The sequence below is a fragment of the Acomys russatus genome, chromosome 1 (genome assembly GCF_903995435.1).
Source record: "Acomys russatus chromosome 1, mAcoRus1.1, whole genome shotgun sequence".
NCBI classification, from domain to species: Eukaryota; Metazoa; Chordata; class Mammalia; order Rodentia; family Muridae; genus Acomys; species Acomys russatus.
Window position 1 is genome coordinate 123,745,641 of NC_067137.1, and position 26,161 is coordinate 123,771,801.

The window sequence follows — 26,161 nt, forward strand, 5'->3', positions numbered from 1 at the left end:
GCAGTCAGGGAGGTAGAGGCAGGCAGATCTCTGTGAGTTGGAGGCCACCCTGGTCTACAAAATCCAGGACACTACACAGAGAAGCCCTGTCTTGAAAAATAAAAACAAATCAAAACAAAACAAAACAAAAACAAAAAAAAAAAAACAAGAGCAAATTACATCTCAGCCATGGAGACGGCTCAGTGGGGCAAAAGCCTTAAGTAACTCAGGCAACCTGAGTTTGAGTCCTGGATCTCACATCGAAGGTGGAAGGAAGAGCTGGCTTCACAAAGCGGTCCTCTGACCTCCACTTCCACATCATGGCAGATATGCATGCGCACATGCACACACACATACACACACGCACAAACAAAAATATGTTTTAACAATTGCACCTGGCGCCCGAAGAGATGGCTAGGTGGGTAAGAGCACTTAACCATGAAAGCAAACAGAAACGAGTTCAAATCTCCAGCATTTTCGTAGAAAGCAGCGTACAGTCTCAGTGTTGGGGCGAAGACAGACAGATTGTGCAAGCTTGCTGGCCAGCCAGCCAAGCCGGAAGGGCAAGCTTCGTGTTTGGTGACAAACTCTGTCTCAAAAAATAAAGTGAGTAGTGACAGAGGACAATGGTTGGTTCTCCTCTGGCCTTTGCATACGTGTTCATGTGCGCATGCACGCCCCCACCCCCCCAGCCCCTCAGCCCCCCACCTCTCACCCCCCACCCCACCCCCACACTTCTGCACACACCATTCACACATCCAGTATGTACAATATATATATATGTACAATATATATATACGTACTATATATATATATAAATATATATATATATATATATATATATATATATACATTTTTTTTTTTTTACTACCCGATACTCTGTGTATTTTGAGTGGATGGATGAAACACAATTGTAACTAATTTATTTATTCTGACAATTGAAATTGATATAATTTGTCATTAGTTTTCCAGCTAATTATGAAAAATAAGTCTTAGGTAATGGCAATACAGAGCCTTTGAGAAGGGGGCACTCAATAACTGTTTACTGGGCAGATAGATCGGGGAATGCCCACTGCCAGAGACCAGGGCCTGGTCTTCATATCTCCAGTGAGCCTGCACAGCCAGTGCTATTGATTCCCTGGGGCACAAAGCCGCTGGACCTGAAGGTAGGACCTACTTTTCATATCATAGGAAAACATAATGAAAATATCACCTCATAGCCGGGCACAGAGGCACACGCCTATAATCCCAGCACTAGGGAGGCAGAGGTAGGCGGATCTCAGTGAGTTTGAGGCCAGCTTGGTCTACAAAGTGAGTCCAGGTCAACCAAGGCTACACAGAGAAACACTATCTCGAAAAAACAAAAACAAAAAAAAAAAACTAAACAAAAAAAAAAAAAAAAAAAAAAAAAAAAAAAAAAGAAAATACCGCCTCTGTGTGTGTTTTATCTACATGGTATTATTTATTACTGAACACATACTCCTGCAGTTGCAGCTTACTGAGAGCAAATGAACTCCATAGAAAAGCGGCTGGGGCTGGGGTGTGGCTGGGGCTGGGGTGTGGCTGGGGCTGGGGTGTGGCTGGGGCTGGGGGTGTGGCTGGGGCTGGGGGTGTGGCTGGGGGTGTGGCTGGGGCTGGGGGTGTGGCTGGGGCTGGGGGTGTGGCTGGGGCTGGGGTGTGGCTGGGGCTGGGGCAGGAGTTCCTACCACACAGGCCCAGGACTCTGGGTTCTGGCCACAGCACAGCATCAGTGTGCATGGTGACATATGTCTGTAATCCCACAATGGTGGCGGCAACAGGAGGAGCTCTAGGACATCCTTGGCTACATAGTGAATTTGAGTGTTCAACACAAGGAAAGAAAAGAAGGCAGTAGGATTGAATTTGACGTGTGTGTGCGTGCGTGCGTGTGCGTGTGCGTGTGTGTGTGTGTGTGTGTGTGTGTGTGTGTGCCACAAGTGGCAGCTGTATGAGCCGCTGCCAGCAGGAGCCTCACAGGCTTCGTGTAGGGCAGACAGGCCACAGAGCCTTCCAGTGAGCCAGGTAACCATCATTAGAGAGAGCACATCTGTGTTATTTTTCATGTTCTGGTAAGCAGTGCTGCTATGTTCTCAAGAAGTTCTGACAACTTCCTTAGACATTTTTATTTACTAAAATAAGTAAAAAAATTTGTTTGAGAAGATTTCTCTAAATCTTTTCTAAAGGAAGTCCCGGCTGAGAAGGCTCCTTGGCTGTCACTCAGCACACGTATTCACAGCATCCTAGACTACTCCCTGTCCTTGCACTTTTCCACCTTGGCACACAGTACACGAGATCATGAATCCTGGCAGCTGTCCGGTGCCTTCCTGCCTGGCTCCTACACAGCACTTAGTTGCCTGGCAACAGTGCCCTTCCACCATCTGATAACCAAAACTATCTCCTGGGCTGAGGATGGGATCCAACCGTAGGCCGTTAGCTCTGCGTGTCTGAAGTCCAGCGCTCCATCCTCAGAGTATTGGAGGGTTAGGGGCAATAATGTCTGCAACTTGCTAAGCATGACTTAGTAAATAAAATTGCATTTTGCTGAGGATTTGGTGCTGTGTGCAAAAGTCTTGCTGCGGTATGGTGAGGGCCTGAGCTCAGATTCCCAACACTTCGTAAAAACTTAGCGTGGCCATGTGTACATAATAACCCCAGTGCTAAAAGAAACAGAGACAGGCACATCCCTGGGGATTTGATTCACAGCCTGTGTAGCTGAAGCAGCAAGCCCAGGTTCAGTGACAGAACAGATCTCAAAAATAAGGTGGAGGACACCAGAAGTGGACCTGCAGGTGCACGCCTGTATGCACACCTGCACGCACACCTGTGTTCATGTGCGTGTAGCGACATATATACCACACAAACAATTGTACTTTCTTAGCAATTGTCCCCCTAACTGCTCAACATCAAGATTCCTGGTGATCAAGTAATGGTTGCTAGAAATTAAAGTAACCAACACTGTGTCTTCTTCCTATTCAAGAACAATACCCTTTCTGTCTTTTTCTATGAGGTCAGGCACGATGTGCTTGTTCAAATCAGGTTAAAGTGACTTCCAATACCCCTTTTTAGTTATGGAAGACGATAACCCTGGGAGGCCCTCACGCTCCCTTTCTGCATCAGATGACTTTGTAACTCCACAGATTACGTGAATTGGTTTTACCTTTGAAGATCTTACTAAGCTTTATATAGACCTTCATCTTGATTCAGACCGAGAGGACTCAAGTGTGAGTCAATCTCGTAAGGCTTACTAGGAAGGCAGCCCACACCATGATTGCAGAGGCTTGGCCTGATTCTAAGACCGGAGGCAGATGCTCATAAACTATGCTTTTGTAGCTTTTTTTCTTCTCCGGTTCTGTGCTGATAGCTGCCGCAAATGCCCAGTGTCCCAGGTCACTAACTGAATGCGTCATTAGCCTCAAGCCTGTGGGGTACTCAGCACAGGTGATGATTTTCTGAGGGTGTCCTTGGCCATTCCAGACAAGCAAACCAAGCTGGCATCCTCTGCATTAGCACAACCAAGACTTTGCTTCTTGCTTTCTCTGCATTCGATGGCCTGTGTCTCCCTCTAAAAAGCACAGTCTTCTTTGTTGTCTGGGGAGTGTGCCAGTGAGATGCCTGCTTCTTGCCTCCCTCATCTATGTTCCCTGAGCACAGTCGTGCCTCAGAAGCTCCCGAGCAACTCAGCAGCACATACTTTTCCCACTCATCAAGTGACTAGGTGACTAAGTGACAGTTTCTGAGAGATGAGTACAGAATAAGTCAGTAGTTCTAACGCATTCTTTTGTTTTGTTGTATTTGTTTTTGTTTTCCAAGACAGGGTTTCTCTGTGTAGCCTTGGCGGCCCTGGGCTTGCTTTGTAGAGCAGGCTGGCCTCGAACTCACAGCGATCCACCTGCCTCTGTCTCCCGAGTGCTGGGGCTAAAGGCGTGCGCCACCACCGCCCGGCTTCTAATGCAGTCTTTGCTTATACAACAACCCATGCCACTTCCCACTGGCCACTAGGAGCATTCAGGAAAGACCTACCTGTTTCCGTCGCAGCACCTAAGGAAGAGAGAAGGTATTGGCGGGGATGTCCCTGGCTGGACTGAGGTGGCCCATGGCTTCTGAGATTCCCCTGCATGGACAAACACTGCAGGAAGTCCTTGGTCTCTCCTAGCACATGTGGGGAGCAGCCAGATTGGTGATGCCTGGATAAATGGCAGAGTATCCACTGGTTCATCCGAGGGAGCTTCCCAGAGGGGACTGGGTCACAGCGCACGCCCTCAGCTGGGCTAAGTCAACCCTAAGCATTTCTGTTCCCCTTTATTGGCAGCACAGCCACCTGTGGTTCCCCCGAGGAGCTGACTGTGCAGAGGAACACAAGGGGTCAAGTTTTGTGACAACTCATTCAGTTGTCTAAAGTAACCACAAAGAAAGCATGGATTCCCTAGGGAAGTGAAACTGTGGGTTAAGAAAATTACACATGCACCTGGCACCTGTTGCATGGTGCCTTTAGGGCATCTGTTGCAATGAATTCAGAATGAGTGTCATACTCACATATTGTGTATTAGTGCAATATGGAAAACAAAACCAGGGTTTAAAACGTCTTTGAAAGCCAGGGGATCTGGCTCCCTTAAGTTTCTTGGGGAAAGTGTTTCTGTTTCTAATGGCTTCAGTACGTTAGACACAAGCTGCACTGAGAGTCTGCAGCAGACAGCCCCCAACTCCTGCTGTGGAGAAAACACAAGAAACAGCTCCAGGCAAAGCAAAATTGAGCAAGCAAGCAAGCAGGCCTGTGTGGATGTGAGGACAAAAAGAAAAGCAAAACGGATGCTGTGAGTTGTGCATTGCTTTATGCAGAGTAATGTCTGGCGGCGAAGCACCCTGAAGTTCTTTCTGCTAACTCCTCCGCACATGGCTTTGTAATAGGACCCAAGGTCCTGTGGAAGGGTTGCGGCTTCCTTAGGCTTAAATCAAGTTTCTTTGGTTAGCTGGTGCAGAGTCCCCTGCAGTAAATACTCCTTGGCACCAGCTGTGTACCTTCTTGGAGCTGAGGGCTCAGCTGGGGACGTTCTGAGCTCTTACATGGGCTGGGTGAGCTTTCAGCCTTTGTGCTGCTCTATTATTCCAACCCACTCCACCAACTCTGTAATGGAAAAACTGTTCGTCCCATTTCACAGATGTGGAAACTGAGACTAAGCAATGTACTTAAGTTGCTCTGGAGTCAGCAGTCACAAGCGCACTTCCTTCTTCTAGAGGACCAGCGGCGACTAGGAAGGCAAGGTGAGTTCCGAATGGATTTGAAGACCCTGGTGCCGATACTACCACACATAAGTGTTAGGCTTCAAACCTGGAACAGATGGCTGAGGGTGGCTATTTAACGTTTCAAAGCAGACTTGGCCACTAGGTTCTCCCAGCATCCTTCAGTGCCTGTCTGTTACTGGGTCCTCCTGGCTGGAATAACCCGCCCTCTATCCTGAACTTCTCCAGTCCAGGGGCTGGCCTGCCATTCCCGCAGAGGCTCTTCTCTGTATAAGCCAGCCATTTTGGTTGCCCTCCCTCTTTGTACCTTTGGGCCTCCTGGCTGCTCTCCACTCTCCCCTTCCCGCCCCATCTCCCTACTTGGCTCAAGGGCATATTCACTCAGCAGGATGTCCTCGCCTTTTTCCACTTATGTCATAACAAACTTTCTCCTTCACCTTTCTTTCTTTCCCTCCCTCCTTCATTCCCTCCTTCCCTCTCTCCTTCCCTCTCTCCTTCCCTCCCTCCCTTCCTTCCTTCTTCCTTTTCATTCATCTGCTGGCAAAACCTGGGACCAGTCATGTTTGCTTTTGTTGTATTTCTTTCTTTCTTTCTTTCTTTCTTTTCTTTTCTTTCTTTCTTTCTTCATTCACTAAGGCGAGACCGCACTTCTCCTCACCAGGGGAGCAGCACCGTGTCCACCAGCCTTGGAGACTAGAGCTCCCTTGCTGTGCTTCTGGTGTAAATCTGCCCCTGACACTCTACCAGGGAACTTCAGCTGTTCTCTCTGTGCCAGGGAGGGAAGCTGTGTTCCAAGGCCCAGTGCTTGTTGGACTCCCTCCTCGGGGAACCTGTTTATCAGGAAGCAGAGCAGAGAGTTTTACATGATATCGTGGCAGGAGAAAAATGTCAAGGAGGGAACAAAACTTGTAGGGCTGAAACAGCCATGAGTTGATAAAGCAGAAGGCCTGTGCTGAGGGTAGCACCCAACCCCAGCGCACCCTATCTATTTCATGTCAAAAGAACAACAAAAACAACAGAAATGGCCACACACAGAGGAATACATTTGCAGTGAGAACAAAGACGGCCATAAATATTCCAGGGAGCCAATAAAAGAAGATGAAGAGGAAGGAGGGGAAAAAAAAGCCAACCCAGAAGTGGTTAGCTCTCCAGTGTAATGGGCCCCATAAAAGCTTTCATTGTTACAGGAGTCACTTTAGTAAGAGGTATATGAAGAAAGCCGAATGAATGTGAAAAATTGCATGCAATAACCAGGGCCCAAAGATGATTATCAGCCTCTGAATCCTGTATTTTGGAGCAAGTCAGTGCTGCTATTAGAAGATTGCCATTGTACGTTAAAGAAAAGCTTGTGTGCCGCTTTCCTCCCCTCTCTGGGGAAGCAGAAAGTCAATATAGGCTTCTCCTCTGTGCTAAGTCCATTTATGCGAGCAATTATTGTAAAGATGTAATCCAATCTCACAGTGTTGCCCAAAGTCTGAACTCCTGTAAACTTTCCCAGCACAAGTCTGCACACACACAACTTGCCCAACCAGGAGCTGACTTGCTCCCTCTTCATCTGCCCTGCACCCTGCACCTTGCTCTTCAGCCATCTGTTCAGGGTTTTGTCCCCACTACTGACGGGACAGTGGTGACATTGAAGATGCTTAGCGTGTCTGCATCTCAATCACTCAAACGCTGGTCAGTTGGAATCTTTAAGAAACAGAAAACAGGGTTGTGATTGTTGTTTTAACATCAGGCTTTTAGTGTGGTTTTTTTGTGCCCTGTGGGAAGAAAGCTGCCCGGTGCTTTCCTCGGCAGGTGGCAGCAGCGAAGTCTTCTAGAGTGTCTGTCTCTGAGGGTGGGGTAGACTGTTGACAGATGACATTGCTGAGCAGATGGTAATGACTGAGGCTTCTGAAGCTGCAGCTTGCAAATGAGTGTCCTAGGAGAACAGTTGCCTTCTTTGGCGCAGCCCAGGCTGACCTCATCGGCCTCCGGTGACCTGGAGATCCAGATCTTCCTCCCTCCACCTCTACCTCCTGGGGCTACAGTGCCCCGTGTGGATCCCACATATAGTTTGTGCTGTACTAGGGACCAAAGCTAGGCTTCCTCCACACTAGGCAAGGTCTCCACCAACTGATCCCTGTCCTGGGCGCAACAGCTGTTGCGTTCTTGTTGGAAGTTGCCCCTGATGGGGAGCCTCCCGGGGATGTGGCTGAAAGCTGGGAAGGTCCATGTGAAATCAGGATGAAACTTAATTTGGTCAGAGGATGTTTTCAAACCTCTTCTAAGCAGTTCAAAAACCTCGACTTGGTAGCAGAATTTGTAGCAGAGCAGGCAAGAGAGCTCAAAGGGGAAGGTGCTTTTCTGCAAGCCTGATGGCCTGAGTTTGCCAGGACAATGGAGGGAGAGAAACACTGTCTGCAAATTGTCTTTTTGCCTCCCTAAGTGCACATTTGTGCTCGCGTGCGCACGCACACACACACACACACACCACACATGCATAGAGGTGTGCACACGCACATACACACACCCATGATCACACACCACACACATACACAGAGGTGTGCACACACACACACACTGTACACATTGCACACATGCACCATATACACCACACACACACGTACACACACCCCATGCTCACACACCACACACATGCACACAGGTGTGCACACACACACCCCGTATACACTGCACACATGCACCATATACACCACACACACACACACACCATGCTCACATACCACACACATGCACAGAGGTGTGCACATGCACATATACACACTCATGCTCACATACCATACACACTGTACACATGCACCATATACACCCCCCACACATGAACACACATGCACATATACACACATGCACTCATGCACAGATAAATGTAATTAAAGTTTTCTTAATTTAAAAAACAAAAGCGCAAGTGGCTGCTTCCTCATCGCAGATGCCCACTAGGTGCTCTGGGACTCCTGTCCTCTCCGCTGTCTCCTGAGCCTGAGCAACAGAAGGGGCCTGAGGCCTGAGGGATTTTGGCTTCACTTGAGGCCTGCACTTGACTAGCTCTTTGTGACCTGGGAACCCCAGGCTGTGATGAAGGAAAGAATTGTTGCTAAGGAAAGATGAGAAGACTGCTTGATTTCCCAGAAGGAGCAGGGAGTTCTGGGGTGCTGCAGCCTTGTGGGGTGAGTGTTAATTACAAGCACTACAGTGTGCATTTCAAAAAGGTAGAAATAGGCATTTTCAATGCTTTTCCCACAAAGAAATGACGGATGAGCCTGAAGAAGGATGTGCCCAGTCAGTGGACGCCTGCTTAGCCGGTGTGAAAACCGGTTCTGTGGAGCACCATGTAAAACCCAGAGCTCACACCTGCAATCCCGGCACCCAAAGCACAGAGGACGGAGCGTTCAAGGTCATCCTTGTCTATATAGCGAGTTAGAGGCCAGCCTGGGCTCATCGACAAAACAAGAGAGCATTAAAAGGGGGAAAAAAAAAAAAAAAAAAAAAAAAAGGAGGAAGCAAAGAAAGAAAGAAAATGTTTGAGGAGGTAAATAGGTTATGTTTGTCCTGGCATGGGTGTGTGGTGTGTGTGTGTGCATGGGGGTGGTGTGTGTGTGTGTGTTCTGTGTGTGCTGTGAGTGTGTGTGTGTGCTATGTGCTGTGTGCATGGTATGTGTGTGTGTGGTATGTGTGTGTTGTGTGTGTGAGTATGTGGTGTGATTGTGTGCATGTGGTGTGCTGTGTGTGTAGTGTGTGTACATGTGTGTGTTCTGTGTGTGCTAAGTGTGTGTATGTGTGTGTGGTATGTGTGCATGTGTGTGCATTCTGTGTATGGTATGTGTATGTTTGTGTTGTGTGTGCTGTGTATGTGTGCTGTGTGTGCATGTTTGTGTGCTGTGTGTGCATGTTTGTGTGCTGTGTGTGTGTGGTGTGTGTGTGTGTGTGCATGTGTGTATAAGTACTTGAGGTGAGAAGACCATTTGCAGCCATATATGTGTGCGGAGGTGTGGATAGGAATGGCCCCCATAGGCTTGGGTCGTAGGGAGTGGCACCACTAGGAGGTGTGGCTTTTGGAGTAGAGAAGGCCTCCTGGGAGGAAGTGAGCATGCCACTGGGGGGCGGGCTTTGAGGTCTCATATGATCTAGCTATGCCCCGTGGGGTACACAGTCTCCTGCTCCTTGTGAATCAAGATGCAGGACTCTCAGCTCCTTCTCCAGCACCATGTCTGGCTGCACGCTGCTGCACTTCTCACCGCGACGATGGGCTACACCTCTGAACTGTAAGCTAGCCGCAGTGAAATGTTTTTCTTTATTAGAGTTGCAGTGGTCATGGTGTCTCTTCACAGTAATAGAAATCTTAGGACAGCCTGCTGTTACAGACGTGTAAGTTCATGGATTCTAAGCAGCAGGCACTGCAAGTATCTTGTGGGCGTGCATCTGTCTGTCTGTCTGTAAGGAGGAGGGCCTAGGGACCACCTACCCACTGGGGCTGGTGTTCTGGCTGGTTTGATCTTGTACAGGTATTCACAGCGGCTTTGAGTTCATGAGTGTGACAGTCATATCACCTCTGGGTGACAGCACACTCCTCCTCATCCTATGGCTCTTACATTCCATAGTTTTGACCTGAGCTGCAGAAATATGGGGGTGCCGTTTGCTGAGCTGGGGAACACAGCTAGGATGGGTTGGGTTGAGACAAACCTCCAAAAGAGGCGGCGTTCTTATGTATAAATCTGGAGTGCGGGAGGAGAGAGGAGTGTGCTGGGTAGCATTGGGCTGCCAGGAACTGGAGGCAGAACCACTCCGCCCTGGCTGCCGTCCAGCATGAAAACACACCCATGGTAAAGAGTGTGTACATTCCTGCTCCTGCAGCCGGCAGCCTAGCTCGGGCATGTCCCTGAGTCTCAAGCATAAATTTAGGTATTACCAGTATGTAAGTGACTCTGAAAGCCGTGGAGCTAGACGGTTTGCATGCACAAAGTGTTGAAGACAAGAGAAGGAATTGTAAACAGGGTTGTGGGCAGTGCCAGGCGGTGATCTAAAGAGGCGTGTCCTCGGCAGACTCACGCGTTTAAGTGCTTGTCCTCTGTAGACTCATGGGTTCGAATGCTTGGCTCACACACTTCATAGGAAGTATGGGCTTGTTGGAGTAGGTGTGGCCTTGTCGGAAGAAGTGTGTCACCATGGCACCTTGGAGGGAGGGCTTTGCGGTCTCTTACGCTTGAGTTTCACTAGGTGTGGCGCGCAGTCTCTTTCTGCTGCCTGCGGATGGAGATGCAGACCTCTCAGCTCCCTCTCCGTGCCTGCCTGCACCCTGCCGCAATTCCCACCGCGATAACACACTAAGCTTCTGAAGCTGTAAGGCATCCAGGACTAAAGGTTTCTCTCTATAAGGGTTGCCTTGGTCAGCCGGGCGGTGGCGGCCCACACCTTTTAATCCCGGCACTCGGGAGGCAGAGGCAGGCGGATCTCTGTGAGTTCGGGGCCAGCCTGGCCTACAAAGCGAGTCCAGGACAGCCAAGGCTACACAGAGAAACCCTGTCTCGAAAAACAAAAACCAAACCAAACCAAAACAAAGCAAGAGTTGCCTTGGTCATGGTGTCTCTTCACAGCAATAAAATCCAAACTAAGACATGAGAGCAAGAGACTGGGAAGAAATGGCCGTCTGGCATTGACTTTGGCGATACGGAGCGTGAGCCTTGCGACTTGGCAGAAGCAGCTCGGGGTTGTGAGGGGAGAACAACAGTCTAGAACGCTTCAGCACCTCACAATAGCAGCACCCGGAGGCAGACTGCGTTTGGCAGCTGAGCCCTGAGTATTAGAACTTTAAGAGTGCGCTCGGAACACTCAGACTCCAATTACGTCAGCACTGGAAAAGAATCACATGGGTCCTTTGGCTCAAAGGCCTTGGAGGAACCAAGGGGAAACCACCTTAGGGACATCATTTGAAAAAGCTGCTTAATGCTCGCTACAACGCCCGCCCGCCCCAGTCCTGTTAATTGCTTGTTTGTTGGGGTTCAGGCATAAAAGCCGGGGGCCTTTCATCTGGAGTCACTGACCAGCATTTCATTTAGGGTACAGATGTTGAGGAGGACATTTTCTGCTGAGCATCTGACCTAGTGTTCCAGTGCTGTCTGTCCATCCTCAACATTCTGTAGGTACAATAGCAGCAAGGGACATTCAGGACACATGGGGCTGCAGGACAAGTCCCAGGACAATATCTCTATTTTTTTTTAATTTTTAAAAATTTAAAAATTTTTTATATAACTCCATTTTTAAACCCTCATTTCAGGCAGATATGGTGGTGTGATATCTCTCTACAGGGAGAATTGACTAGTTTTTCTTGGCATGGTCTTCGCTCTCTCTTGATTGATCAGTCACTCACCCATTCAAAATCTGGCCAAGGGGCCCAGGAGGTAGCTAGCTCACTTGGTAGAGCTCCTGAGAAGCACGCATGAAGTCTTGGGTTCATCCCTTGGCATCTCATAAATTGGGTGTGGTGCTTAAGGCCTGCAATCTGTGGTGGCTGGGGGAGCTCAAAGGCATCCCTTGGATATGAGCAACTTTGAGACCAGCGCAGGTTACATGAGACCATGTTTCAAAAGAAAAACCAAACAACAGGAGCACCAAAGAAGTCATGTGGGAGAGAGAGGTGAGGAAAGTATTTCTAACAATGCAGAAACAGAGAACACAGCAGCTCTAAGACCAGTGTATGTAAGTGAGGCTAAGCAGGCCATCAGCACTGGGCAGGCCTAGATTCTAAAGACTTTAGAGGCAATGTTGAAAGAGTAGGTTTTATCCTGGTGGCACAAAGGACTTTAAACTCAAGGGACATCTTGGTCTGATTTGTGTTTTCATGCTTGAGGCAGATGGCCACGTTTAAGGGAGTTAATTACTAACTTGAATAGTGCAGATGGCTAGGTCTGGACAGGGTAGTTTTTGAGATATGACAGAGGAAATCTGACCAGGCTTGGTGAACAAACTGAATGTACCCAGGAGGAGGCAATAGGACTCTCGCTCCCTTGGTCACCTTCCCAGCCAAGGGATCATGGAGGCTCACTCCCTTCTAGTCACTTAACTTACGGTCTGTGTGCTCCCGTCACTAGGCAGTGTGATGTGTCACAAAAGAGACTCATTTCTTTCTTTCTTTTTTTTTTTAATTAAAAAAATTTTTTTTATTAATTTATTCTTGTTACATCTCAATGTTTATCCCATCCCTTGTATCCTCCCATTCTTCCCTCCCTCCCATTTTTCCATTATTCCCTTCCCTATGACTGTTCCTGAAGGGGATTACCTCCCCCTGTATATGCTCATAGGGTATCAAATCTCTTCTTGGTAACCTGCTATCCTTCCTCTGAGTGCCACCAGGTCTCCCCCTCCAGGGGACATGGTCAAATGTGAGGCACCAGAGTACGTGAGAAAGTCATATCCCACTCTCCACTCAACTGTGGAGAATGTCCTGTCCATTGGCTAGATCTGGGTAGGGGTTTAAAGTTTACCGCCTGTATTGTCCTTGGCTGGTGCCTTAGTTTGAGCGGGACCCCTGGGCCCAAATCTGCCTATCATAATGTTCTACTTGTAGGTTTCTAGGACCCTCTGGATCCTTCTACTTTGCTATTCTCCCATGCTTCTCTCATTCAGAGTCCCAATAGGATGTCCTCCCCTCTGTCCCAGTTTCCTGGTAAGTGAAGGCTTTTGTGGGACATGCCCCTTGGGCTAGTATGCAGATATAAGTGAGTATATACCATTTGAGTCTTTCTGCTTCTGGGTTAACTCACTCATTATGATCATTTCTAGCTCAATTCATTTATCCACAAATTTCGGGAATTCCTTGTTTTTAATAGCTGAGTAGTATTCCATAGTGTATATGTACCACAGTTTCTTTATCCATTCTGAGGGACACTTAGGCTGTTTCCATGTTCTGGCTATTGTGAATAAGGCTGCGAGACTCATTTCTTAAGTGCTAGAGGTGGTTCAATTAATGATCCTGTACATTACGTGTTTGGTAAGATGGTGGGACTCTGCTGTTAAGATCTAAGTCTCTGCCATGACTGGCTAGCCCCTGAGCTCAGCGCAAAAAAAAAAAAAAAAAAAAAAAAAAAGAGAGAGAGAGAGAGACTGACTCCCTTTGTCAGCAGGGCTCACTGTTCTCTGTCTGACCTGGGGAGCTTGAATCCCCACACCCTTTGCCTGAGGAATGTCACTTGTAGTCCCTAAGGAAACAACAGGCTCAAGCCCCTCCCCCATTAGAACCTGTCCACCAAGCACCTGGGGACTCCTGGAAATAGCCCACCCTGTGCTGATGAGACCTGAGCTTTCAGCAAATGGCCTTTAACTGAGACAGGGTTTCTCTGTGTAGCCTTGGCTGTCCTGGACTCGCTTTGTAGACCAGGCAATCCACTTGCCTCTGCCTCGAGTGCTGGGATTAAAGGTGTGTGCCACCACAATCCGAGTGCCTGGAATTCTTATGCCACTCAGAGGAATAATTAAGTACTGTGTTTCCCTTCTCAGATAGGACCGTACCACTGCATGCAAATGAAGTATCCCTGGCACTCCCAGCCCCAGCGAATCAAACATATTTACCTTTGCAACCCCTCCCACTGCCCAAGGCTTACAATGTCCCTGATCCATGAAATAAGCTCTCTCTCTCTCTCTCTCTCTCTCTCTCTCTCTCTCTCTCTCTCTCTCTCTTTCTCTCTCTCTCCCAAACACACACACACATTCCTCCCATGACTTCCTAGGAAAGGATTGGCTCCCCTGCCCCATAAGAATTCACCATTAAACTTTCTGGGATTGGCTGCTATCCAGGCATCTACAGCTGCCTCAGTCTACACTGAAGAGGAGCCAAGCTGCTCACCTCCAACAAGGCAGCTGGCTGTGGACTGGCAAGGCACAAGAGTCCACCCACAACCTCTGCTGTGAACAGGGCAGCTTATCCAAAGGGCCGTAACACTGCAGTAGCATCAACAGCTCTAGAAAGCCAGAGTTCCCACTGCTATCCGGTACCAGTGATCTCATTAAAAAGAGAAAGCTGCACTACCCTGTGGAAAATTCTTTTCCACACCCACAGTGAGATCCAGGAGCCTTACTCTGAGCCACTCCTGAGGAAATTGGAACCTGAGATGCTGAGGTTACACACACACACACACACACACACACACACACACACACACACACACACACTCCTGCACCCCGCAGAAACTGGGACGTGCAGAATGACAGTAAAAGTCACCTTCTGGGTCATAGAAGCAGAGTATAAGTAGAGCCCAAGGTTGCCCACTTCCAATTCCCTGCCGTTGCTCTGGCCCTGCTCAGGCCTTTCCCGGCCCTTCTGTGTCGACTTGCCTCCATTGTGCCTGGTGGCCTTCTCTGTGTTAACCATGTCCTGTGCGGTTGCTCTGTTGTCAGCTTCCGGAAGCTAATACCCTTTGCTGAGCTCTCCAGGGACCTGATCCCTCCTTCTGGCCTCTCCTCACCTGTCTGGAGCTCTTCTGGGGCCTGCAGTTGGCCCTCACAGTCCCCAAACCCTCTCCCCCTCCCACCCCCGAGCCCCATCTCTGATGACCTATCTGCATTTCCTAAGAGAACACTCACCTTCCTAGAGGCAGATACTGTGTCCACCCCCTGCCAGCCCCACACCAGTGACTTAAGCCAGGTTTGTGGACAGCCTGCGCTTGTTCGTTTTTTATCTACTAGACACAAACTTAGACAGACTTAGGAATAGGGGGTTGCAATTAAGGAATTGTCTCCATCACATTGGCTTGTGAGCATGTCTGTGGGGCATTTTCTTGATTGATGACTGTTATGATTAATAAAAGGAAAATAAGATGATAAGATGCCAGGCTGAAGATATTATGTTGTATGAGGTTTATTAAGTGAGCATGGGGAGAGAAGGAAAGGGGAGAGGGGTACCACAGAGAGAAAGACAGACAGACAGACAGAGACAGAGGAAGAATAGGAGAGTAGAGAGAGGAGAAACCTGTAGAGGGGTAAGAGAGAGACCTCATGGAGGGTCTGTTCTTTTCTAGGACCCTGGGCAGGGCCACGCTCCGTGACGTCACAGGTAGGCAGAGTGAAGCAGAATCCTAACACTGACTGCTGTGGAAAGGAAACTCACCAATGTGAGTGGGCCCATTCCTGGGTAGTTGGCCCTGGGGTGTATAAGAAAGCAAGCTGAGGCGCACGCCTTTAATCCCAGCACTCGGGAGGCAGAGGCAGGCGGATCCCTGTGAGTTTGAGGCCAGCCTGGTCTACAAAGTGAGTCCAGGATGGCCAAGGCTACACAGAGAAACCCTGTCTCAAAAAACCAAAAAAAAGAAAGCAAGCTGAGCAAGACATGGGGTGCAAGCCGGTGAACAGCGCTCCTCCATGGCCTCTGCTTCCGGTTCCTGCCTTCATATTCCTGACTCACTCAGAGGTGGACTGTTACCTGGAAGTTTACCTGAGATAACCTCTTGGTTTATTTCATGTTGGTTTGGTGCGGAGTGTGTTGCCACAGCAACAGAGCTAGAGCAGGCAGTGACCACAAAGCAGCCAGGCACAGGCAGTGGTGTTTTCAAAGGGTTGGTAAATAGTGTGTCAACCTGACTGCAGAAAATTCCTGACTCTCTCTTAGGATTTTATGATTTTTAACAAATTGGACCACCTCCTGGCATTCCCAAAGAAAGCAATTTAACAAGCCTTTGACTAATTACAAACGAGGAAAGTGAGTCACCAAAACCTAGTAGTCTAAGTGCACTGGCCAGTACAACATGGAGGCCTGGGACACATGTATCTGGAAGTGGCGGTCGGATTTGGGAGAGGCCTCGGCTTCCCAGTTTATGGTGATTGGCAGGCTTCATTGTGTGCTAGAGATTAGAGAAATAAGAGAAATACCACGTGACAATTAGCAAACAGGAACCCGAAGAAACACATGACAGATCAGTAGATTTATGAAAAATGGTGCTGACAGGCCCATTTTTCAGAGTTCAGCTGCAGAATGTAAAATAAAGAGAAAACTCCCAAGATTCATCTTGACATTTCAGACGCTTCGCTTAAAGAAAAGGAAAGCAACAGCAAAGCATGTTCTCATCCATCGGTACCCACTTCCGGGAGTTTCCTGGGGTAGCTGTAGATGCCAGGGCACAGTTGACTTCGCCCCAGCTAATACTTCCAAAGCTCCTGACAACATGGAAAACGGGCAGAGATGTAGCCAAGCTCGGGGGTTCAAGTCAGCAACAGCTCCAGGCAAAACATGAAAACTTAATGGTTTTTAGCTTTTCTTTGAATTTTTCTTTCAACCTTCAGCTTTTTTGTCTTCCTCCTCCCGTTCTCATTTTCTCTCCACATTTCTCTACAGAGAGAGGGGGTGGGATGAGGGATCCAGATCATGTGTTTGTGTTCATGTGAAATGCTAATACTTGCTACCTTCTGCGTCTCACAAGACTTCACATTTGGTCACAGTTCAAAAAAAAAAAAAAAAAAATCAGCGAAGCGGGAAAGTGCCAAACAAAAAGTGATCTGGTAGAGCAGGCACTCCATTTCACCTTAAAATCTCCTCCTCCTCCTCCTCCTCCTCCTCCTCCTCCTGCAACAATTTATGATGTCATCACCGAGTTCTTCTCTCTTGGTTCACACCATCAGCTTAGTTACAAGACATCTTCGCACATCTCAGGGACACTGGGAACTGTGCATCCCCGGTTCGCTTTTCCATCTTCCTCCCCAGGGAAAGCTGCAGGAACAAAACCAAGAAACCAGCTAAGAACGCAACCCTGACCCGGGAATCTAAAACCTAGGTGGTGTTGCTGAGTAACACCTCAACAGAAGACCAGCTGCCCAGCTGGGGGGGGGGGGGTCACTGCACTTCCCTCTTGGCTTGACCTGGGTCACCTGTTGGATCCCGGAAGAAATTTGTGTTCATCGGGAGACCTTACTGGGTTCGGTGCTGGAAGCTTTTCAGCTTCTAATTATGGTGTTTAGAAGACAATGGAGACAGCTTAAAATAATAAGAATGCTGCTAAAAGGAGTAGACGGTGGGCTGTGTGACAAAGAAATGTTGGCTCTGTGTACAGTATACATTTAGCCTGTCAGCAAACACGGAGCTTTCTGCAGGTACCTTGGGAGATGCACTTAGGAGGAAGCCATGAACCCCGGAGGTTCTGAGTTTTGCTTTCACAAGCAGCTGCTGAAATTAGAATAGCTGGCGGCTTAATAGAAATTAGAGTTTATCCTTTTGAATGCCCAGGCAATTTGCCTCTGTTGGGCCGCAGGTCATTATGATGCAAAGAGAAAGGGTCCCAGAACAGGGGGTGATTCAGGCCCGCATTCTTGTTGCCACGTCCAATTCATCTGAAAGCCAGAAATACAGTGAGTGCATTTCCTGGTCTTTGACCCTTCCTGGGAGCTTTTGAAAAGCAAGAGTCTGTGTAGAACACTAACTAACATCCTTCCCCACATCCCCTGCTCACTAAAGTTAGTAAACCCACTCAGAGGCTGGCAGAAAACCGATTGTAAAAAAAAAAAAAAAAAAAAAGCACCTCCTCATTCCTCCTAACTTACTTAAAAGCTGGGTGTCCACCTTCCTGTTTCTCTCCTCAGCAAACCAAAACACTTGCCTGTGAAACCAATGTTAAATGTCCCAAAGCATCTCTTGTACTTTGGCACCAGTGACAGAGGAGAGTTGTTTTAAAATCGCTAAGCTTGAACAGACCTTAGAGAGATAACCCAAATGCAAGGACAGTAAAGTCCATTTCATGTGTTAACTCTGCTGTAAGTAAGCCTTTCATCTGCACAGCGGTCCTAAGGGCACCCCCATTTACAGCAGGCAACTGGGAAACTGAGAGATTAAGCAACTTGCCTAAGGCCACCCAGCCAATTGGGCAAAGTGGGGGTGATCTGAGTCCAGGAAACTTGAATTCAACTCACCACCACTGACTCTCTGGATGGGAGGCCAGCTGGACCTGGGACACTGATAAAAGAAACTTACAATGCAAACTGCAGGGCAGATAGATGACTTACAGGAGAAACATAATTATAAACAATGGATTTGCTTATTCACTTTTTAAAAAGGTTATTTAAAGTCAAGCTCAGAATCCTTGAGGTTGAATTAAAAACAGAAATGGACACTGGCTACTTATAAAAACTAACACTTGGTAGGGCTAGCAGTAGCCAAAGGCCCAGTATCTGAATGCTGAGTTTAGCAGTTATGGTGAAGAAACTGGGAGGGGCGGGGGCATCACTTGTCCACTAAGTTTGTCTAAACTTCCCTGGAGCAGTGGCTTCCGGCTTCTGCAGATGGTTGGCGTCATTACTGAGTGGATGGACCTGAGCAGACTAAACCATCTGCTAAAATACTGTCAAAAACTGCACAGCAGAGCAAACTCACGAACTCAACCCAAACGACAACCCGCAAGGAACTTTTAGTTCCCCAAACACCTGCCCTGGGGCAAAGCAAAGAAGCTAATTGGTGTACTCTGAGCTTGCCAGTCAAAGAGGATTTCCACCCCCACACCCAGGCTCCTGGCCTGAAGAGCCTGACGAAGCAGCAGTAGGGGTTCCAGGCAGTGAAGGGGCCCCAGAGGAATTGCCCAGGAGCACAAAGAAGAGTTTCTGCTTTGGGGTCACTAGCCAGGAGCCTCTCTGCAGCCAGGGGGGAGCTTAAGTACAATGAACTCAATAAAGGAATTGCAGAACCCTCCATCAGCTTGCTAGAGTTGTTGCAGGTGCCAGCGACCCTGCTTAGGTGACTGCAAAAATCTGAATTAAAAAACAAAACAAAAACAAATCCCCCCCCCCAAACCAAACCCAAAAAACCCACGGAGATGTGGCATTAGCTTGGATGAGATAGGCTTTGAAACAAGGTGCTCAGGTTTGAACAGTGAGGTCTGTGCCAGGTGTGATTGCAACGAGTTGGGAACTTCCCACGCGCTCCGCAGGATACGCTGCACTGATGGATTCTGACAATCGCCTTGGACCAGACGCTTGAGAAGGAGGTGCTCAGCTGAGTCAGCCAGGCACCATCCCCTGTCGGTCCTTCTGGGCTGTTCCAAGAACAATGAGTGAGGAGGGTCCGGAGCCAAAGCATCTGCAACTCTGCTCCCTCACGGGGCAAACAGTGCACTGCAGTGTGGGCCCGAGACTCGGAGAGGGCAGTTTTTGTTAGCCACGTGGAAGGAAATGAACAGTGAAGGTGGGATAGTAAAAAGGAAGAGCCAAATGATGAATCTATGCAGTAGTGTAACTGGAGTTCCAGGTCAAATGTCCCTCCTGGAGCCCCACGGGCTACACTCAGCCACCCAGTTAAAGAGAGCAGTGATGGTGAACAGCACAGAAAACGCTCAGTGAGACACATTCAGAAGATAGAAAGGATCCAGTGTGTGTTTGTGTGTGTGTGTGTGTGATTGTTAGAGTTAGAGCAACAACAACAAAAACACACCAGAACTCTTGGCTGAGAGAGTGACCTCTCTGGTTGGGCGGACACTGAACACTTGCAGCTGTGTGCCTCAATCACCCTGACTCAGGCGTCATCCTTAGGAAGGATGCTGATCTTCATCGTCACACTGAACAGAGATGGGTGGAATAATTACTCCTTTAAAAAACCAAAGTGTTGGTGTGTTTTCTTTTTCAAAGGTTTTATTTATTTTGTGTGCGGGAGTGTTTTATGTGCAGGCCAGAAGAGGGCATCAGATCCCAGTGTAGATGGCTGTGAGCCACCTTGTGGTTGCTGGGAACTGAACTCAGGGCCTCTGGAAGAACAGACAGTGCCCTTAACCGCTGAGCCATCTCTCCAACCCTAAATAATTAGCCCTTTAATGAGATGAGGTACTTTTTCCTTCCCAGAATTCCTACGTCTAGGGCAGTCAGACTTAGCCTTGTAAGTCTTAAGTCGGCCTGCTTTCTGAGTTTGAGTTACTCAGAAAAGCGGAACTCCCCTTTTTGTCTGTTTCCTTTCTAAATGTGATTTCCCTAATACTTTGGGCTCCCCACACCCACTACCACTGGGCAACATTCTGGGCTTTCTTGTTCTCTCTAAAGCATGCGGATGCACGCCCACTTCACCTCGTGCCTCATCAGCTTCAGTGGCACGGCCTTCCTCCATCTCTTCCTCCTCTGGGCAGCCGCTGAACTTCCCCACTTGCCTGCCCTCCGGTCCTTCTTTAAACTCCAGTGGAACTTTCCTTGAGCTGCTGCTTAAGTCCGTTATTAGAGCCTTTTCTTACTGAGACTAAGAACCCAAGAGGGCATCCTTATCCCCGTATCAGTGTGCGTGCGTGTGTACGCGCATGTGCATGTGTACAGGGGGCCTGTGGAGGCCAGAGATGTATCCTTGGATCTGAAGTCACAGGCAGTTTTGAGTCTCCTGACATGGGTGCTGTGAAACAAACTTGTATCTTAAGCACGGAGCCATCTCTCCAGCCCACAAAGTCCATCTTTGAGATGCTGGTGTGAGCTTCAGATTTAAACAAAGGCATTAGGAAAGGGGGTTGTGTGACCAAGCAGTTCAAGCAAACGTATGGTGTTTGCGGTCAATTTACCAGTATGGCCTAATAATGTTTATTATTAGGCCTACAATTATTATTACGGCAGTATTTTCTAACCTGCTAGCAATCAATCAAGACACAGACACCTGTTATATTTAAGAATAGCCTTAGTTAACCTGGAGCAGGGCAGATATCAATCCCCTAAAACTACTTCCCATAGTGGGGCAGGTATGGGATCCCTGTCCCAATCCCATGCCATCTGCTTCTAATAATTTCTATCAAGCTACCTCCCATCCATAGTCCCAAATACTTGCTAATGTTCTTCATCTGGGCCAAATCCTCCATCCACACCGGCCATGTGCTTCTCCTCCAGCTAACTCATGGCGAGGGCTTCCTTCTTCCTCTCCTCGGGTCTCCTTCTTCCCAAGATTCTCTGTCTCCCCCAGCCCTGGAACCTTACCAATGCCTATCCCATTTTGCCCTGGCCAGGTGTGATGGCCCTTTATTGGTCAAACAGATTAGGCTCTAAGGCAAGGTACAGGTGGGTCACAGAGACAGCAAGCAGTAATTAGCATCAAAATCAGCACCAGACCTACCTCCAACAGTATGGTCTGGTGAATAATTGCCATAGCTCTGGTGCTGCAAAACAGTCCCAAGAAGTCGTTTTGGCTCGAAGGGAAGCCGATTCTAATGAGGTAATTATTTATTCCCTACACAGGAAATGGCCTATCCTGGTAGCTCTTCCTAGAATCCAAGGTAACTACAGATTTAGGACAATGACACCTCTGTGCCTTCAGCCTGACAGGGAGATGAGCTAGGTCAGTCAAAGTGATACTGAGAGCTGTTATCACACCTGTACAGAATTGAACAGGTGTCTGATCTCATAAAGTACAGGGGACAGACACAAAATGCAGGCAGAGATGCCAGGCCTTCACCCTACTTTTAGTTTCTCTGTGAGTCTAAAAGAGGAGTCAGTTGGTGCTGCCTAGCAAAGGCAGGGTCCCAATGTCTGCTAATGGAAGAGTTGCATATGGACACGGACATGCCTCTTGCTTGCTGCATTTGTAAGAGCCCTGGGTCAGTATCCAAATGCTGAGGGTCAGCCCCAGGTACAGCACTTGCCTGGTGAGTGTACCCTCACCTTCCTGAGACCCTAAGGCACTTAGCAAGAAGCAGCATTATATTTTACAGACCTAAGTCCAGTTCTGGGGAACAATCCTCAAGATGGAATCTTTCAAGCAGGAAGTTTATGGGATAGGCTCTCAGGAGCTACACCTTTGGGGATGTGCAGACGAGGGAAGCCAGGTAGGTACAATGGGTAAGGAGACTAGCTGCATGGCTGGTTCCCAAGCCTGGTGCAACAGCTGCACTCCTCCCCACACCGTTGGAACCTGTCTGGTTTACTAAAGTGGCTGCTAACTGTCCTTTGCTATAATATAATGTCATTCCCCCCTTTCTGTCTGACTTGATGACACACTCAAAGAAACCCACATAAGGACAGATGAGGAGTAAACCCTAGGCCCAAAATAACCCAGTACATGTTTCTGAAAAGAACTCCCTCAGGCTCCTTAGCTAGCCATATTGAACCACATGCCACAGTCTTCTGACAAACAAAACAAAACAAACAAACAAAAATAAAAAGAATAGGGTTACCCTGTGCCCTGAGTGAACAGAAGACTCAAACTGCCAAGCAAGACCAAGAAGTGCCCCCCAGGCAGTCCCAGAGAGCTTTGGGGCTGAGGTGCCTTCATGCAGCCTGAGTGGAGGAAAGAGGCCCAAGCCTGCGGAAGGGTAAGGGAAGAGTCTAGTGTCCAGGAGAAACAGATGTCAAGATGCTGATTGGCTAAACGCTAATCCTTTAGTGGGCGGGGCCACTTCAGCTCCTGCTTCCTGCTTCCTCTCATATGTAACCAAAATTCAAATGCAAACTTGGTTCTTCCCCTCTGTTGTGTCATTAGCCATGACATTAACTGGTCCCTCGACCCTCTCTCATGCCCTGTGGTGCAGGAATAAGAGAATAAGGAATAAGGAACTATACTCCACCGGTATAGAGGGTTTTAAACCCCCCACCGGGCGAGGGCCTCACCATGAGGGAGGCCTTTCTCTGGAGAGGTCTTCATCAACAGAGCCTGCGGCAGCCAGAGTTAACACCTGATCCTGACAGGCAGCTGCTGGGGCCAGCACTATATATCCACAGTAGGCACCATTAACAAGATCATGACTAATAAGCATCTCATACGCAATGAGCGCACTAAGATCCCTGGTACCCATTAACACGGAACAGATTTCCAAGATTAATGGAAGCCCCCTTCTTGAAACACTGAGATCTGACTCCCCGGGAGTTTTTAGGATGACTCCGTGTGATACATGCTTTTCTGAGAGTCCTTCTGCTTTTCAGACAGTGTCTCCTGTAGTTTGGGCAGGCCTCCAGCTTGCTAGGACGCAGGACCTAATCTGTGGCCCCTAAACCCCCTGCTTCTGCCTCTCCCTGGAGTGTGAGCTAACACACAGGATTTGCTATTCTGAAAGTATACTTTGTAAACCACCAGCCCACCTCCCAGACCGCACCTGAAGGAAACGTCTAATCCCCAAGGTCTACTTGGAACAGATAAGGCCTTTGACTGTTTATTGCTACTGAAGTTTATCCTTGAGCCAAAATGATGGGCGAAAGTTTAGAATTTATCAATTTGGATGTTGCCTTCTGGCAGCCATTTTAAGGGAGGGAAAGCCTCGGCAGTGATCTTTACGAACTTGGGTGTTTGGGGGATTTTGTTTGTTTGTTTTCATCAGTCAAAGATATAAAAAACGCATCCTGCCAAATCCTTTTTTCCTCTAAATTGAAGCCATCCAAGAGGGGCCGTGGTGTTTGGCCAGGTAGCTACCTGTCTAGGAGTTCCTATGCTGAGATTTCTGAAAAAGCTGGTGGTAGTACTTCAAAAAATGCTGTGCATATTGTCTTAAAGTTCCCTTTGAGGCTCCTGGGGGTGGATTAGCTATCTTTCAGGTTCCCAAGATTCCTGAGAGGAAGCTGCCAAGCAGACAACAGAGGATGGGTGTCAGTAAGCAGTGGCCAGAGCTTCCTTGTGAGGTGGAGGAGGAAGGGCGTGGAGCTAAGACAAGCACAGATCTGCCATCTCCCAACAGAGATGCTTCTAGCTCATGTGAGCGCAGCAGCTGCCTACTTCCATTTCTTCAGAAGAAAGTCCACGTCTAAGCTGGGGGTAAACCACCAGTCCCCGCTCCAGATTCACTATAACTTCTGCCAATTGCCTAAAAATAAAGTGGGATATGAGAGAATTAAAATAGCAGCAGCAGCAGCAGCAGCAGCAGCAACAAAAACCTCCTCCAGCGATCTGGTAACATCCGTTTTCTGGTCACATAACACTGTTCTCAGAGACCTTAAGGTGACAGAACACAAAGTCCCAGGTGACTCATTCTGTCCAGTGGGCTCACTCTACCAACTGTGATGGACGTTTGGAAATTGTCTGTTGGCCGCTTGAAGATATTTTCATTTCTGATGGGCCTGTAATCTGTAAGAAATGAACTTCAATTGCTTTTTTCTTTTTCTTTTTTTGTTTTTTTTTTTTCCTGCAAGCACTAAAAAGTTACTCTTACATCTTGGAGGGCCCCAGCGAAGCACATGTCAAGGACTGGTAGGTCAGTGGGACTGAAATTACAGCTCTGCGATGAGCACTTGATACTGCATATAAATTGAATGATCAGCTGGGGGATTTTGGGACTCCCTGGGTGGAATTTATGTGTCTTCTGGATGAGATGATGGTTCTAGGCCAATGGGAGTACCTGACACGCGGCGCTGCAATCAGCAGCTGCGGCAAGAGGAGCTGGGCGGGAGAAGGCGGGTGAGCGGCTTGACCTCGGCCCAGTCTTCTCACCCCTCTCCTTCTGGTTGTCCTCCAGCGTGAGTGAGTGTGGCCACTTACAGAGCAGTTGCTCCAAGAGCACAGTGGTTTGAGCAAGAGCACAGCGTGGCTCAGCATTGGCTTGCTCCGTGAGAGGTGGTCAAGTGTACCTTGACCTCCATGTGGCTGGCGGGCTGGGAGACCTGAGAGCAAGCCTGACAATTTGCAGCCTTGGTTTGTAAAAAAAAAAAAAAAAGAATCATTACTGATTGATGGTGTCTTTTCTTAAAAAAAAAAAAAGGGGGGGGGGTGCTGGAGAGATGGCTCAGAGGTTTAGAGCACTACCTGCTCTTCCAAAGGTCCTGAGTTCAATTCCCAGCAACCACATGGTGGCTCACACCCATCTCTAATGAGATCTGGTGCCCTCTTCTGGTGTGCAGGTGTACACGCAGGCAAGAACACTGTCTACATAATCAATAAATAAATCTTTAAAAAAGGATGGCTAATATTCATACACCAAACTCCAATCTTTCAATTTAGGTCCTGGACTTTCAGGAAGAGATTGAGAGGAAGAAAAGGTTCATGGGGGAGGGGGGCGGGGGGGGGGACATAATGTGAGAGACAGAGCCTGATGAAACTGTAGACGAGTGAGACTGAATCAGCAGGGTGAGAGGCAGGAGAGACGCATGAGGGTGGTAAGGTGTAGCTGAGCCAGGAAGGGAAGTGGTTAACGGTGGAGTAATTCCAAGTGTTACTCAAGATGGTCCAGCTCCCATAACTGTGTGGGAGTGCTGAATCCCTTGGAACTGGAGTTACAGACAGGCGTGAGCTGCCATGTGGGTGCTGGGACTTGAAGCTGGGTCCTTTGGTAGAACAGCTAGTATTCTCAACTAACTGAGCCATCTCTCCAACCTCTCTTTATCATCAATAGTTCTTGGTGGGAATAACCTACTCCGTTCTTAGCTTCCAAACTATGACAAACACAACTAGAATTCCTTTAAAGGTGGCATTGAGAAAAACGGAAAGTGAGAGGAAGAAAAGACAGAGAAGAGGCTGCCCCGTGGTTGCCAACCTATGTAGGATGCAGGAGGCCCAGGTCTGTGGTCAGAGTGCGTTCTCCACAGAATTCTCCAGAAGGATCAGTGCCATGAGCAATCTTAGCATTCAGACTTTCCCCACGTGCACACAGCTTCAGTTGTACCCGACCTGCGAGATCCCCTGTGAACACAAGGAGAATACTGGTTGCAGAGAACCAGAGTGTCCAGAGCACAAGACTGAATTTCCATTTTCCGAGTCGGACCTACTGGCGTTCCCACACATGATAGCGCCCTCGCTCCCGCCTTCACTATGTGCGCCTAGCTTCTCATTCTCCATATAGTATCTTCCTTTGGCTAGCTGCCAGCTCCCATCTGTGGCCGTCCTCGGCCCCAGAAACGAAGCATGGGCTCCCCCGTCATTTTAACAAGTCGTTTTAACACGGGCCAAATAGGAACAGCGTGTCAGCTTTGGTTAAGACCCCGGATACCACACACCACAGCAGAAGTTACTGAAGCACACTAAGAAGTTGTTAAAATTTTCAGTCAAGGCAAGGCGTAGAGAGAGAGAGAGGTTCAAAAGATGGCTACCCCA